We start from the raw sequence: 17,937 nt of genomic DNA on the forward strand, positions 1-17,937 counted from the left end.
CTCCGACTTCAAAGAAGTATTTTCTAGTAGAAGCGTCTTGCATTGAAGTAAACAAGTGGTTGATCGGAAGGTGTTTAAATCTGAGATATAAATAGTGTAAAATTCGGAACAATTACTTCGGAATTATTTGGAACTTCGAATGGAATACTTGTTGAATTTGGAACGCGAACTGAGCACTTGAGGGATCAGCAAATTTTGACGAGAGGAAATTCGCTCCTGAACCCGTATTTCCAACCCGTAAATTCGCTCCTGAATGCGAACTCCGTATGGGATTGATAATTTTCCATAGTGTCGATTTTAAATAATATTAATATGAATGATAATTAAATTACATGCATATTTTGTGATATATTCATCCGAAAAAAATTCGTGGAATAAACAAGTGACGAATGTGGATGCGTACGGTATGCGAAAATGATATGCTTTAAATCGGAAAATTAGCCATAATGTCACTCTAAAAACAACACAACTCCGATAAAAACACTCAAATATTATGATGGTAAGTTATAAGCTCATGCAAAAGCTACAAAAATGTCTCATGAGATCGAAGATCGTTGGCACAAACTTGCATAAAACGCCGGAGACTTACTGGTTGACCCAATAGATCATTTAATTGTTTTTATCAACAAATATTACATTCGAATGATGTGCTTACTGTTTAAGGATATTAGTTATCGTTTTTTTACCGAAAGCTTAATTCACCTTTCTTATTCAACTTCCCCCAAAAGATTCTTTTTGTACACGACCCAGCAACTTTCGCACAGCGAAGTACGAAACAATGTCAGCTGTGTATTCGATTCATGCGTACGTGTTTTAAGCCTATTTCACTGGCACTGGCCTGATGTGGAAGTTTCGCAGCGGCCCCCAAAACCTGGCCGGCTTGTGACCAAAAGACAAAAGACAAAAAAAAAGGATTCGTTTCCGACGAAATTGAAACCCGGCCGGGGCTCGACGAGAGCGGGTCGTAAATCAAATTGAAATATTCCTTCGCTTAAATCATCTTGCTCAAGCGGTTCGTCTATGACGGAGCCGGGCTGGTGGGGAATTTGGGAGGATTTTCACCTCTTTCCCTCAACCAGCTTGGCGGCCATTGTTTTTATCTGCTTGCAACAGTAGGCAGCTTCGATGGAACTGTCCAGACCGGGACCGGTTTGTTGCTGCTAAGCTGCAAGCAGTTGGAACCATCCATACTCACTCGAGCTTTGAATACCTTTTCTTTTCAAAACTCGCCTGAGCCTAACCCACACAGACACACACAAGCAAAACGGCCTACTGGGTTTTTTTTTATTTCGCTTTCTTTCCACGGGAACCGTTGCCGGGAACAGTGGCGATAAATCCCTTTTTCGGGTGGGATTTTACGTTACTGCACTGTACTGCTGCAGCATTGAGGCACGCTCCTTAATGCGGGCAAGGACCTATACACGGCGCCCGTGTGGCATCACTTTTGAACAGCTGAGAAAGGGAACTTTTTTCCACCGGCAGAAGAAGCGAACAAGAAGCAACGCCACGCCGAACGCTGAACGCTCATAAAATCCCTTTCAATCGCATTTGGTCCACCGTGCCCGAACAAAGTCGCTGGCAATTGACGCTCCTTTTGCCCAATACACAAACGACGTTTCCGTTTCCGGCCCGTGGTGTGGTTCGGTACGGCAAGTCCACACCCAGCTAGGCACAGGCAGTAGTAGCGTGAAGGAACGGGTTCCAAAGTCCGAACATCCGCTCCGCTTATCGATCGATTGAGGGCAACAACGGCAACAGAAGAAAAAAAACACACACACACCGGAGTGCACAGCAATCAAACAGCTGGATGCCGGTTTTGCACTACTTGCGAGTAAACAGGAACCGGAAATGAATAATAATAAAAATTCCTCGTCTTCAGCGATGGCGGATAGGGGGCGATTTGGCCATCGAATATAAATTCCAGCGCACCATCGCTAGCCCAGCTAGCGTGGTGGGTGAGGCGACTGCGAATGTGAAGGGGGGACATTGGTGAAGATATTTATGATTCCGTCAACTTCTGCTGCTAAAGAGGAGAGGGCAGAACCATACAAAAGGATCCTTTCAGTAGTTTCTTGATCGTCGTTGCTTTTTGCCTTTTGCCGCCATTCCTCCGAAGCGGACAGGGCTGTTGTCGAACCGGATATCGGGTGATGTGCACACTCTTGAAAGTTGGTACGCACGTGAGGGGGGGCCATCGGGAAGACACCAGCCCGAGCCTTGAGTTACAGTATCGGACGGGAGCGATTGACATGATTCTTCTGGTCAAAAGATGGAACTCTTTCGACGGGGCTGGGGGGAGGCAACCCGTATATCAATCGGTAAGTAGATGCTAACGGTAGTTTTATGAGAATATCATTAGTTTTATTGAGCAGCTTCTTTTACCGTCGTTTTTCGACGTTGGTCCGGGTACGACGGTTACCACCCAACCCCAAAAACTGCCCACCATAGTTTGTAGTAATATTCGGTTCAAAAGATTCATTCCTCCGTGCAGGAGCCAGCGTGCTGGTATCATGTTTCCTTCTTACAATTTTCTCTTTCTTTTGTTGATGCTCGAAGTTGTTTTACAATGCTGGTTTTCTGTGTTTTTTTTTTGTTGCGATGGAACAATGAAGCAATTTATGTCCACCCTTTCAGATTCAGTCGAGGGCAAAAAGTACACTAACAATTCGGCGAATGGTAATTCAACCCGTGCCGATCGACTTTGAGGCTGAGGTTGTTGTTTTTTTCACTTGCTTCTTTGTTATCACCATCACCCCCTCGCGCAATGCAGCGTTTTTTTTTGTTTGCCGGATCGAATCGTCGCACCGCACCCGGGCTGGATTTATTTACCCATGGACAACAGTTTGAATGGACCGAAAATAAATATCTTGGGCGCAAAAGGATATTGAAACCCGGTGGGGCCGATTTGATGCTTAAACAGAAACGAAGCAAATGAAAATCAACAGTCAATAAAAGGGCCAAATCTTTCGATCGGCGAAACCAATCCTTCGCGTTCATCTTCTATGTGTGTGTGTATGTGGGGGGGGGGGGGGTTTTCTCCCCACGTTTTCTTCGTGTCTTCCTTTCTCTATTGCATCACAATTCGAGGTTTTGGAATCTTCTTGCCTTGCTTCCCCCCGACAACACTTCCCTGTCCCCCCGTAAATGGTTGTTTGTTTGCAGCTTGTTTCATTCCTTTCCTTTCGCAGCACTGTTCCATATTTTCACCCGATTGGCCGTGGGGCACGAACATTATCCGGGCAGATTGGTACACAATGGTACCATCCATCCATCCATCCATCCATCCATCCCGTCCGGTCGCGGTCATCCATCCAGCACCCAAAACTCCTCCCGGGCGAATCGGTCATCGAATCGGTTTCATGTTCTTCAGATCGTATTTTGAGTATAAAATCCTCCAGATTCAACCAACACGTTCGCAAGCTCAGTACGAACAAGGTTGCACAACATGGCGCAAGTTGAAGATAAATTAGTTTTTCCTTCATTTTTATGGACTCCAAAATAGACGTGGGGAAAAAATTAAGCGTAACATGGTCGCAGCAGAATCGGTGATGTTTTACTCCACCAGCAGCCGTCTCATGTTATTCTATTTTTCTGCCGGAATGGCCGGAAATATTACAACGCAACGTCAGAAAATCGTACAAGCTTGGGGTTGAAAAACAAGAAACATTTTCTTGGAGAGGAAAACTAATGTAAATTCGATTCTTTCACAATCGGTTTTTTCGTTTGAATGATGAAGAAAATTGATTTTTTAAAGCAAATCGCTTCGAAACTACGCAGTGGAAATAAAGTTCCGCATGGTCAAGAGTGTTACAACCATGTTCTAAAGAGTAGTCCCTCAACCAGTTTCTAATGGACTCATGCTTGGTTGTGCTCAATTTGTTTTTCGCAGCCATCGCGTCCGATGTCCGATGATATAACAACCAGTCAACATGTCTGTCCTGAATAACAGCGAGCATAAAGTGTTTGTCAGCAGTTTGCTTGCGCTCGACGGAACAGCCTGCGAACGGGTGCGGGTGCTGGGGTGTGCTCCCTCCGATCTTTCTAGCAACAGGTTGCCAAGAAGCGGTGGCAAATGCCCATCCACGGCCGATGCCTAGCAACAGCCGAGTGGGAGAACGTTCGCTGATTGGATGGCCTGAAACCACTGGCACCACTGACATGCGAGCGCCATTTTCGCAAGGATACGGATCACCAACATCACCACAAAATTTCCATCGCACGACGCCAAAACTGGCACAGAGGGGCCTCAATAAATACGATTGATTTTCTTTTTCCTTTTTTTTTTCGTGTGGCTGTTTTGTTTTCCCCGTCAGCACGAGGCCATATTTACTTGCACCCGCTGCGCGAACTCACTACCACACGTTTGCGGAAACCCCTGTTGAATGCGAACGTATCGGAGTGGTTGAATAAATAAACGTGTAGAAAAATAATGCTACATCATACTTGCGCGGAGGGTAAATGTGTGTGTGTGTGTGAAACGGGTAAGCCTTTTTTCACCTCGTGGTGAAAAGCTTTTCGCCCACTAAAATATCCTTAATTTGAGCTTTTCATCGCTCGTGTGGCATCGTGTGTTCCAGCGAAGGAAAAATCGTGTTATAAAGATTTATAGCACGCTTTTAGTACAGTACTAAACAGGATATTTTGTAACCATAAAATGCGTCACAAAATAAGGATATTTTAACGGTCGCTATAAAATGTCCTTGCTGCAATTTCAAAATTTTATTTTTATAGCTCTGTGCTGGTTAGAGGAAAATGCGATAGAGGGCAACACAGTTGCGATAAATTGGACACATTTATAGCACCCAAAGGACATGCATTATGGAAAGAATTTTTTAGTACAGTTTAAAATTTAAATTAAATTCATATGAATTTAGTACAATTTCAATGGAAAGTCCTTTTTATGTTATCGTTGTAAGTTCTATTTCAAATTGATTTTGGAAAAATAGAGCAAAGTAAAAGAACGAAAAACTTTCCTTCAACCATACACTTCCCTTAATTTAGTTAATTCCAAATTTATACCACTTTTTACTAGTAGTCTTCCAAACATCCTGTATATAACAGTTTTTCAGTTCTTTGTAGTACAATGAATCCATTGCCATGTTTGCCACTGGTCATGGACCGACCTTTATTTTCTACTCGTCCACATTTTCAGACTGCTTATCCATTCGAACGATGATAGGATCCTTTTCCCTGGGTTGCACCATTCACCAGAGCTGTCATAGACACGGTCGAAATCTTCCCCCAAGCGTACACGTCGCTCATCGGTCGATTGGAACCCACCAAAATCGCCCGCCGACAAACGTCTAAAGCAGCCCATAAGAGCAAACAACACATATCGAAGAGCCTAATCAAGAATTAGACGGCCCTTCCCAATCACTGCCCAGCCATCTTCAGCCCTGCCACCAGTCGCCACCAGCCAGCATTAATCTATGCACTTTTGGCTCCCGGTGGGACCTGAAATCGAAGCAATCCCTCCGGGGCAGTTGATTGCGCCTCTGCGTTCAACTCTCCGGGGGTCAGCCACTTGTCATAATCATACCTGCCGTCCGAGAGGCGGTTGGGCCTTGGAACCGTAGTTCGCAGCCAGAAAATTCTCGCCCTTCACGCCCCCCCAAATAACACCACGGAAGCGATGACGGCGAACCGAGCCCTATGCTCACGCAACAAACTTCCGTACGCGGCACTGTGCGAAGGTGAAGCAGGGCGAGAGAGTGAAGCAAAACACAGACGGTCGGTGGCTACGGAAGGAAACCGACTACGGCTACTAAGCGGTAATTAACGTGCATGTTAAAGCCCAAGAAGATGCGTAATTGAAACAATTCAATTTTGCCTACTCGACGACGGGTGCCTCGTCTTCACCTCGAGACTTGTGGCAACAATATTGCTCGTTCGGCACAAAATGGAATGCGAATTGAATCGAATGTTCAACATTCCACCCCGCTCGACCGGCCCTGCGGCCCGTTGTATCGCAGCCCGTTGTTCCGTCGCTCTAGTGGCGAAGGTGAACCATTCGCCGAGCGTCATCGAAACCAGAACACTCGGAGTTTTCGGGGGCCTCTACTGCTAAGCTGCTGCTCTGCTTCCGTCGGTAGTGTTGCAATACCATCTCTGTAAAACTGAAGGGCCAATGCATTGCAGGTGGGTCCTCCCTACAGCATGGGTCTTCTGTGCATTAGTCTTTTGCGATTCAATTCAATTTTAGTGTTGGGAAGAATTTTGTGTCATGCAAAATTTTTGGCACCAGCGTGAGGCATGTTAGGCGAATAGGGCAAACGGTATCTTTATGCGACCGGTGAACCCTGAGCATTGGCCCGGTCATACGTGTGTGTGTGTGTGTGTGTTAAAAATGGAAGAAGACTATTAAAGCGTTTAACTTAATTTCGTTTCACCTGGGTCCTATTAAAGGTGAGCTTAAATTAAAATCAATTAAATCCGTTTAGGAAGATTTACAAAGCAAAAGGGCAATCAGGTGCTAAACGGTGCATAACTTTCTCACAAAATTTTAAGTAATTTAAGGAACAGTTTCCAAACATTTCTTTATTACCAAAATTGTGTTCATATTTGTCTATGATCTTAAAAATTGCTTTTATGTTAAATACTGTTTACACTAATTGCATTATTTTGTAAAAAATCTTCTACCACCACACATTGCATGTCCGTTGAATATATGGGAAATTGTGTGATGTTATGCAAAAGTCTACAAATTTGATCATTATCACATAATAACTATTATAACAGGTGGGCTGATAATTGTTTGGCCTAACACATTTATCGCACTAGAAGATTTTTATCCATATCATATTTCGTTTGTACTAACCTTCAAAGGAATTCTGTCCAAATTTGACAGCACTCGGGCCACAACCTAATGAGCTAGAGCATTTTGTGTGACGCAACTTTTGTGTTTTGAGTAATCATGGAAAAGAAGGAATTTCGCGTGATGATAAAATATTAGTTTTTGAAGGGGAAACATATAGTTAAAGCCAAAAATTGGCTTGATGAAGAGTTTTTGGACACTGCTCTACCAAAATCAACCATCAGATATTGGTATGCTAAATTTAAAAGTGGTAAAATGAGCACTGAAGGTGGTGAACACAGTGGACGCCCAAAAGAGGTGGTTACTGACGAAAACATTAAAAAAAATCACAAAATTATTAAGAACACCCATAATGTGAAGCTGATCGAGATAGCTGACACCCTAGAGATGTCTAAGGAACGTATTGGACATATCGTTCACGAGTATTTGGATATGCAATAGCTCTGTGCAAAATGGCTGCCGCGCGAGCTCACATTTGACCAAAAACAACAACAAGTTGATGATTCGGAGCAGAGTTTGGAGCTGTTAAAGCGAAATAAATCCGAGTTTTTGAGTCAGTATGTTACTGTGGATGAGTCTTGGCTTCTCCACTTCACTCCAAAGTCCAATACACAGTCATTCGAGTGGACTGGACGCGATGAACTTGCTCCAAAGCGGGGGAAAACGCAACAATCAGGTGGCAAGGTTATGGCGTCAATTTTGTTGGGATTTGCGAGGAATAATCTTAATAATCTATCTTGAGAAAGGAAAAACCATTAACAGCGACTATTACATCAAATTTTTGGAGCGATTGAAGGACGAAATCGCCAAAAAATGACCGCATTTGAAGAAAAAAAAGTTTTGTTTCGTCAAGAAAACGCACCGTGCCACAAACCAGTGAAAACAATGGCAAAAATTCATGAATTAGGCTACGAATTGCTTCGCCACCCACCGTATTTCATAGATCTGGCTCTCAGTGACTAATTCCTATTCTTAGATCCCAAAAAGATGTCCTCTGAGAAGAAATTTTCGTCGGATAAAGAGCTGTTCGCCGAAACTGAGGCCTATTTTGAGGCAAAGGACAAATACTACTACAAAAAGGGTATCGAAAAATTTAAAGACCGCTATAATTGGTGTATCACCCTTGAAGGGACGTATGTTGAATACAAAAAAAAAATTTGGCCAAAAAAAAGTGTTTTACTGTCATAGGCCAAACAATTATCAGCCCACCTGTTATATATCTCGTCGGAAGCTTCTTTCTACGAAAATCGAACATTTAACCCCAGAGCAAAATGGATACGTAAAGAATTTCAGTGGGAGATTTCCAAATTTTGAACAAAAAATGAGAATTATGGACATTTTGGCAAAAAATCAGATACTTACTGATTTCTTAAATACAATACAATAACAAATATAAAAAGTTTAAACCAAAGCAAAAATAAAATGAATTTCAACCAGTAAGCTAGTACAAATGGTTACCTTTTATCTCAATCTTGACAACTTATCGGAACCTGTCCATCTAAAATCAGTCCTCCAAAACGGGCCCAATCCAACGACGGTTACAGTTCCAGTCCGTCTGTTTCGGGTTTCCATCATTAGACGATCGGCGCATTTTCCGTTCAATCCCAAACAGACGCACGAAGTGCGATAAGCCGACACTTGGCACCACTGACCACACTTTCACTGACGTGCGTACGTGGCACCACGGGTAAGATTGATTTCATTATTGCGCCTAGATCGTACCAACGCGATTGTTCTGCGTGAACAGCTTCACAAATGGTCGTACGGTTGCATGTGGTGCCTCTAAAGCGCCCTGTGTGCGTGCCCAAACAGCCGGACACGATCCGACGACCGGCGAAAGTCTGAAGTGCGTTGAAGTACGCGGGGTCACCTGGATTCGATCTAGTTGACATTTTCAATTGTGCCTTTCTAGGGTGCGGCAACGCAATGCCATGGGGATGAGAGGATGGTGTTGGTTCAAAATATCAAACTGACCGCAGATTTAATTCCTCCATTTGCTTGTCAATATCGCACCAAATTGAATTTAACTCCTAATAATTTAATCACTATGTATTTAATTAATCGCACCACCCTGGTCTCCACCCTGGACTGCAGAACGGAGTGGCAACTCAATGTGTGTGTGAATGTATGTGTGCTCTTTAGTATATTACCACTTTTGTCAACGTTTCGCCTCGTTTCACCGTCTCACTGTCGGTCGATCATCGGTTAGCATCGGTGGAAACGCAGATTAGGCGCTGCCCTACGGATGCAAGGGAAACGGGGACTAGGACGGCACGGAACCGGAAGGCCACCAAACTGTGGCCACGCACATCCCCAAACACACACACCCACGTACGAAAACAGCGCTCTAATGGGCAAAGAGCATTTCACCGATTGCGGGCTGGTTCATACCGTTGGGTTGAGGTGTTCATTTGTTGCACTCCGGAAACCGGCCACGGGGGTACGCACAGTCCGAACATTCACACTCGCTGCATGTTGTGTGTGTGTGTGTGAGTGCGTGCATGGGTGCGAAAGGATGCGGACGACGACTACTGCGAACCAAACACACAGGAACGCCCGAGTGTTGATTTCAATTTCATTTGAATCAACATCAAAAATGTATTACATGTGGTGATAGTCGTTTGTTCGTGCGTGTCATCGGTCCCTTCCTGTTGTGTCGCGCAGGACAGCGCGTGGGACGCAAACACGGCTGGCTCGGTGCCACACCGACGACGGTCGTACGGTTGTCACCCGGACACAGTTCCATCCGTTCGCATAAATCCGGGTTTCGTGCGCTTCCTGCCAACCAGGTTGGACCGTTTCCACCCGGCGGGCAAGTGCATAATTTCAATTTTAGTCACTCTTCGGTGTCAATTTTAACCCACCGTTTATGTGCTTAGCGTAGGATAATAGTGCAAATGAACAGAGATAACACTTCAACCCAGGTAGGTAAAGTTAAAAAAGAGAAAAATATGTGGATTATATTTGGAAAGCAGTTTTAGGAATGCAAAAATTAATATAAATCATGTAGCTAAAATTAAAACTACGAAGAACAAAACTTCATTAATTTTCCAGGGAACTCATTATTATGCAACAAACTAAACACGATGGTTTGTGATAGGTTATCAATGTCATTAGAATGACACCGGACAGCCTAGCTCGGAAGAGACGATTTTAGATCGCTTTTCTAAAAGATTGACAGAGCAGACGTAGTAGGCATAATAATACAAGATTGGTAGAGATCATATTATAAGGTAGTTGTATAATAGGCGTTTTGACGTTTCCAGGCTGAACCACTGTCAGATCCCCGTACATATTTGCAGATCAAGTTAACATAGGAAAAGAGAGATATTTTCTTTTCCTAATGAAAGCTTCCGTCAGCTTCTCAATGAATATGTTCCAAACTCTCACGAAGATGAGTAGCTTTTCAGAATTATGACAACCTCGTGAATGGATTATTTGACAGAAATAGTCTTACAGCTTAAGCTTTCCAGCATTTAAAATGTGTTTTGAAAATGAAAAAAATGAAAGTTTTACCGAATGATAAGTACGTAAGTTATTAAATTTAGTTGAAGATAAGTTTTAATATAGAGAACAGAATATTTTCCACATTTTATAAGAGTCCGTAGAGGATTTATTAATGTTTTGAATTAGGTTATTCAATGTGTAGAGCAAAACATGAAGTAAACGAACCAGTTTGATTAGCAAATCGATCCTCATTTAAGCGATTTTTAAAAGTAGTATTTCAAAGGGAAAATTGTGGTGTTGTTTAAAAAGTTATGCCATCAATTCATTGTCGATAAATATCCACAGGCTGACACTTATCAGCCACACGGTCTCGATACCATTCATCTTCAGCTAGCTTTAAGCACGGTTAGAATACAAATGAGCACTGGTTTTAGTAATCAACACAAAGATGAATGACTGTTTTGTCTGATAGCACATCGCAATCAACTGGATGTAGCTGCGAGTGAGCTACGACGACAAGCACGACGAAGCATGTGGAAGTGTGCCGCATGCCCAGCAGGTGACGTGCATGGCCGAGAACCGGTTAGTATCGGCGGTATTGTATAGTACTCCAAACTCATTCCCATCCCTTACAACGCCCCATCCGGCCCCATCATTCATTCCCACCCTCGTGCTGTAGTGGAGCATCACAAAATAATATAACATGATTTCCATTTTAGTCCATTTGGTAAATGATAAAATGAATTAGATACGATACCGAATGCAATGTCCTGTTCTCCCGTTGGGCTACATCCCATTCCTCCCGTTACGTCGGCCGTCCCCGAAAGCGGATGTGCATGTGACGATAAGCATGTCAGTCAGGCAGTAGCTAACTACTCCGAAGCGCTTCCGGGTTGTAAATATCGAATGTGATTGATGGAGAAAGTGGTGTGGCCACTGTGGTTTTGCATCTGCGTATTTGTGTGTGTGTGTGTGTGTGCCGGGCCGGAAGTTTTGCGAATCGAAGGAGTGTCGGTTTCAGTTGTCGACATCGACCACATAAACTTCGCCCGGCCGCAACCAATCCCTTCGGCTGGCACCCCTCCGGTGGTGTACCGGAGCGACAGAGTCAGGGGTCCCATCACCGGTCAGCATCATCATCGTCAGCAAAACGTCCGATCCGATGGCTGGCAAAACTATGTATGTGCACCGCACAAACAGGCATCGAAGCGAAGCGATTTGAAATAATATTGTTATCCAAATGAAACGGACCATTCCAAATTTCATTAAACATTCTCATTGATTTATGTTGATTTTATTTCTCATCCCCACCACCGTGTTGTGTGCTGTGTGGCGCGGTTTTGTTTCGTACATGGTGTGATGATGTTGATACCGCGCTGCCGATGATATTGCCTGGTGGTGACTATAATGACGATGATGAATTCAATGATGCACTATATGTGTGTGTGTGTGTGTTTGTAAACGATCGGGACACAATCCCGATTGAAATCATGTTTAACGTTTCCCTGTTGCCAAAACCCAAGCCCATAAAATTGTACACCCGGTGCATCATATCTCGTCACATGTTGCCAGCCCTTGGGTGAGGAATTAAAACAGACGCAGCACAGGGAGAGAAAAAAAAACCAGTCCTACCGTCCCACCCCGAGCCCCGTGGCTAGTGTTCGTGTCCCGGTTCGTGCTCGAAGCAAAGGTCACACTGTTGGTGGGGGGGATACGAGCGTAGTGATCACGGTACCGAAAGCAGTTACCCGGGCTCGACACGTGCAAGGTGACGGGATGGCGAGGTGCACGTAACGCCTCCAAAGAGCGGCGTTAAACGGATTATATGAATTATTTATGGAGAACTTTCGCCAATTTTCAATCGAATTGAATGCATAATTTTTCCTCTTTATCTTCCGTGTCCGGCACTGGCCCATTTCAATCGCTCTATTTTTCTCTCACTCACACACACACTCTAGCAGTGGCTCTATATCACTAGCTCTACACATCATTCTTTCTCCGCTTTCATTACTTGCCTTAAATTCCTATGTCTACCGGCACACGAACGCTTGAGTTTGCAATTTCATAGGCATTATTGCGTCAACCACCGGGCGCCTCCACCGAAACCGACCAGGCGTCTCCACCGAAACCGACCAGGCGTCTCCACCGAAACGGCTCCAGCGAGCGATGGGAACAATTCCCATCGAATGCCCCTAATGCGCTCAAAGTCTCAAGGTGAGCAGTGGCATGCATAAAGCAAAAGATGATGAACTTTTAAGGTGCTTCGAAGCGATCAGTTCGATTATGCTCTGGATGCGGGAAATCGAGAAGCCGACGAAGAGGAACACAACAGGAAAAAAAGGTTCCCCGTTCCAATTCGTTCGGAATGTTGAAATTTTAGTTGAATAAATAATGAACGATGAACGGCAAAACCACCGAGTCCCCTGCACGCAACCGTAACAATAACACCGGTTTGGCCTTCCCCACTGATTGGACGTTGATTGGGCGGAGGGGTACAGCGTGGTGGTTCCCAAAATACGCCGACTGGTAAATATCTCACCCGGCCAGTGTAATTTTAATCGGTAGTAATTGAAAATAATTGCACACGCAGCCCGGAGTCGGAAATTGGCCTGCAGTAATTTGAAATTACATCGATTGCATACTGGTGCAATTTTTTATCTCCGTCTCTCTTTCTCTCTCTCTCTCCTGTTCGTTTGATACCCGATATGGTGTAATTAGGAAAATAGCTTCTATAACTCACACAGCGGTAACCGGAACGCTGCCCCGATGCCCCGATGCATTGGAATGCTTGCAAAATTTCCGCTGATGGACACACATCACATGTGGGTGTGGCGGTAGTAGTGATGGATCGAATGGTACCAATCGGTTGGATTTTGGTTCGTATTTCCAGTGCTGTTTAATGCTGCGTCCCAAAAAACCGTCCTGCATTCCGCTCAAAACTTACCTGAAACGAAACGATCGGGAGGGGCGAGGGGGGGGGGAAAGAAGGGAAATGAAAATGGAAAAAGAAAACAGAACGAAGGAAAAAATTATTCAACAGCATACATGGCTACACGGTGCACAACAACCAAAACGAAAAAAAAAGAAAACGGGAAAACGACAAAAAAAATCGATGAAAAACATCCAAAAACGAAGATTTCACGAATTTTAATTTCGTTTCGCTTCACACATCGATAATCACGGGATAGTGTAGTGAGTGCATCGTAATGAAAACTCGAACACACGCACCTACGCACACAGCGACACAAACACATACACACACGTGCAGGGCTCAGATCGAAAGCAAGCACGGACGCACAAGTCAAATGCATTCACTTTCATCCTCCCATCCTGCACCCACCGACTCCATTCCACACTGACAGGTGGATCATATCAAACATATAATCGTGCACATATATTCGCACACATCACTCTCACAAACACACACACACACGTACCTACACGAACGCACATCGAAACGGGTACATCGAAAATGGAAAATCAAGCGAAAAAGTTGTTGAACGAAAGGAAGGAAGAAAAAAAACAACAACAAACAAATAAACAAACATTCACGCAACGCAACAGAACGGAAAGCATCATCGGCCTGCATACACGATCGAAAACACGCACGAGCAGCATCGGGCACCGTCGTAGCGTAGGCAGGCAGGGGATGTAACCACGGTGATGTTACATCGAACCACAAAAGTACACAGACGATAAAACGCAAATTACACGAAATTTAAATTCATATGAATTTTCAAACTAAACGAGGCGGCAACGGCACAAAACCACCAGCTAGCGAATATCAAACGGAATCGAACGGCATGGGAAAATGCTGGGAGTGAAAAGGTTAAAAGAAAAACAGCAGAAAAAAAACAGAAAATTTAACAAAACCAACGGGAAACGGGCATTAACTGCGGTATTGCATTCACTTTGGGTGGGTAGAGTGGAATGATAGGATACCTTCAACTATGATTGGCGAAAAAAAAAGAAGTAAAACAGAATTCAAATCAAAGCAATCTATCGCATCACCATTCGCTTTGATCTTTATCGAGCGCGATCGGACCGGTTCACTCGCTTCATGTTGGTTTGATACAAACGGCAATAACAACCTTTCACACGAAATCGTAATTCTACATTCAGGACTAGTTAACGTCCACTACAGAGGTAACTAACATTATTACATTGAATTACAATCCTTTGTTTGAGAATTCAATGAAGTTTGGGACGTATTTTGATCTATGAAACAATACAGGGTTTCCGAGGATTATCATTACACGTTCAGCCATATAAATTAATTATAATGGACTCTATCAGTGAGTTATTTAATTGAACATAAGGCGGCGTTTATAAGTTCGGCAGAACTATCGAGCAACCATTGAATGATGTTGCTGGCAACACTGCTACTAGTGCTAGCAGAGTGTACCGAAAACATCAATATTGCATCTGTCAAATCCGTAACAACCACGTTGCCATGGTTGCTTGATAGATATTTTGATCGTGTCCCTATAATCTTCGAAAACCCTGTAAGGTGAATCAATTCTCTGATCAAAATGTGACATTTAACCTGAAAATATCCGTACTCATCAAAATTATATTTTTTATTAAATATTTTTAAAATTCCATTTCTAAGTGAAAAAAACATGCTCCACTATAACGTATCACATTTATTTAAATAAGACAGTTAAAGATATCCCAGCTGAAGGAAACCAACAAACAAATATCCACAAAATCTGATGTTATCCAACCGTTTCTCTTCATAAACGTTCACTTGCTCGTTAGAGCAGTAAAGTTTCTCCTCACGGTACAGGGGGAGAAAAACCCCCCTCCTAGCACAAACTGGGCCGATTTTCTGCTTGACAGCGATCAACAGCGTCACTTCGTCGTGGTTGGCGATATCATTCCGATAATTTGCTGGCATTCTCATCATTTTTGGCTTACCAAACAAATTCGATGCTTCACCGATTCGCCCACCGATTCGAGGAGGGTGGGCGGAGTGGTGCACCACTTCAAAAACTCATTTTTCCAACGGCACAAGCTCGAAAGCGGAAAACAGAAAGTGTACGAGACGCGAAGGGAGACAAAAAAAAACCACCCGGCCCAGCAAACTGATAATAATAAAGATTGCGAACAAACTTTTGCGAAACCAACTTTGAGCGAGAAAAATGAAAAGAATCAAGCATTGTAAATGGCTAGGTGACGTGTGACGGGGGTGGATAACGAAAGCGAGAACTTTCGCTCGACACAGAAACCGATCGTTAGGACGCAAAACCCCGGGCCCAGGTCGTGTCCATCGCACGGTGGGCATTCAAAACATTTTCGAATAAAGATGTCAGGTTTCTTTCTCGGCTTCACTTTGGGGGGGGGGGGGGGGGGGGGGGGGAAAGGGGGCAAAGTTTGGGGGTACCGGTGAACCCTTCCGACCGAACGGATTTGTGTGTTGTCCGTGCGCCCGGGTGCGCTTTTGTTTCCTTTTTCGCTTCCCGCTTTGGCAACTTCGGTGAAGGGCTTTATCAATTCGCTGGAATATCTTTTGCACAGGGCTCGGTGCATAACCGGTTTTGCAGTACTTTGCACAATCTACTCCACAGTGCCACCAGCCACCGGAGCTGCAAGTCCGGGGGAAATGAAGAAAACCGACGAAGAAGAAGTAAGAGAAGCAGAAAAAAAGAGATCGTATATAGACGTTTATATTAAGCCCAACCCGCTTTGCCCTGTGCGAAGCAGTTGTGCATTTCGGTGGTCGACAAAATGGGCGTTTCAGTAAAAATGGCGAAAACTTTGCGTTTTATTTATTTTTTTGTTATTCTCGATGGAAATCTGTACTAAAAGGCACTTACAGAGCAAATAGCAGGGCAAAAAAGAAGAAGAAGAAACAAAACCCTGGACAAACTTTTCCAACCAACCGGAGTTGAAAGTTGGAAGAAATAATCCAACCAGGAAGTGCCAAACTTTCGATTCGGGTTTGGCCAAGAATAACATCATCATCAAATGCCAGGAAATGTTCTCGCCAGACCGGGCTCTGCCAGCCCAGCAATGGGGAAACACACCGTGTGCGCTTGTTTCATATCCGCCCCGAAAGTGCATAAACAAAGAAATATTAATGAAATAGAAAAGCCCTCGGTGCCAAAGTTGCAGCTGAAGTGCACACAGCAGCAGCAGCAGCAACCGACGCAGTTATATCAGTCATCTCCGCGCGCGGGATTGCATTGTGTGCGCGAAAACGTGGCACCCGTTCGTGCCAACAAAGGATCAAATAATAATATTAAAGATAATGAAAAGACAGGGGCATAATTAAGCAGGCCCTTGCGTACCGTGCGAAGTGGAACGGTTTTCTGTCGCAAAGCAGGAAAGTCACTTGGAGAAATGTTTTCCAATTGTTCCGTGTGTTAGACCCTCTGCGTCGCCACCAACAGAAAAGCCCTTCTTGATGACGAGTGCTTCTTTGCCGAAGTGCTCATTTAAGGTTGGGAAAGTAGGGCAAGCTTTGCAACAAAAAAAAGCAAAAAACTTACTATCGTGATATAAGTGCCAAGAACAAAAGCGACACTTTCAATAATGTGAGGAAAAACATCTTAAATTGGTGATGCAATTTGGAGACCTGAAGAGCCACATTTCGGGATAGGAACTTATGGGAACTACAGCAACTTATCAGGCTTGCTCAGCTGTAAAATTAAATGTATAATTTATTTAATAAAGCACACCAGACAAATGTGTTGTAGGCTAAAGACATTTAACTTGCCCTTTTCTTCTTTCCGGTACCGTTTGTTCGGTATTCCGGAAGCATTTGCACACTTGAAATTCCACACCCGAAACACTCTGCCCGAAAGAAGGCAACCAAATCCTCAGGAAACAGATTGGCGGAAATTTCATATTCACCGAACATGACGGGTACTAACAAGGGTTAAAATGATATGCACCTAACGAGTACGAGACACGAATTTGGCTAGCAAAAGATGAATCGTTCTGTGCGTCACCGTTCCGTTGTGGGGGTGAAAAAAAATTTCCCCAAAACTTGACTTGCTTCCGCTGCTTTCTTTTTCCGACAGCAAGAAAGCAATCGTTCCTTACGTTTTTTTTTCTCGCTCACTCTTCCTCTTTCTATCTCCAACGGAAATCCGTCGAACTGCTGTCTACTTGCCAGGTTGCACCATCTAGACACTGGTGACAACTTAGACTTGGGGCTTTGGAATTCTTTAAAAACGCGCGCTAGCGGATACGGGCAGCAGCTCAGCCTTAGGATATCTTCGGGAAGCGAAGATGGAGTCTAAAGAAAACAGCATCAGACACACACACACACACAGTCACTGCTGTACCCACACCTGGGACCTGGCTTTTTATTTATCGTGACATTTTCCCTCCACGAACCACCCCACGGATGGTTGAGGGTGGGAAATTTATGCACAGCACTCCAGACGGAACCGGATTGTGGCGGTACTCGAGTGCAATAGTTTTATCAGAAAACCACACTTGCTACCTGTCCGAATCTAAGCCTAGCGGTGGATGATGGCTTACGGAAGTAGACGTCAAAGTAGTCGTGGTTTTTTTTGTTTTCTTTTTTGGAGATCGTTAGAATTTGGTCCAAGTGTCAGCTGTTGGCAGAGGCCTTGTTTCATGCATCCTGGGTTGAGCTGAACCGTAGCTGATTGGTAAGTAAAAGTGCGAAGAAAAACTGTACAAGACAATGTAATATTATC

At 44.0% G+C, this 17,937-nt stretch overlaps 1 protein-coding gene across 9 annotated transcripts in view; it reads right to left on the bottom strand.

Annotated features, from left to right (window-relative positions):
- The window catches only part of LOC128305387 (CUGBP Elav-like family member 4), a 326,349-nt gene that overhangs the window by 261,186 nt on the left and 47,226 nt on the right, over positions 1-17,937 (bottom strand). The gene's annotated exons all lie outside the window — the stretch shown is intronic.

The sequence above is a fragment of the Anopheles moucheti genome, chromosome 3 (genome assembly GCF_943734755.1).
Source record: "Anopheles moucheti chromosome 3, idAnoMoucSN_F20_07, whole genome shotgun sequence".
Lineage (NCBI taxonomy): Eukaryota > Metazoa > Arthropoda > Insecta > Diptera > Culicidae > Anopheles > Anopheles moucheti.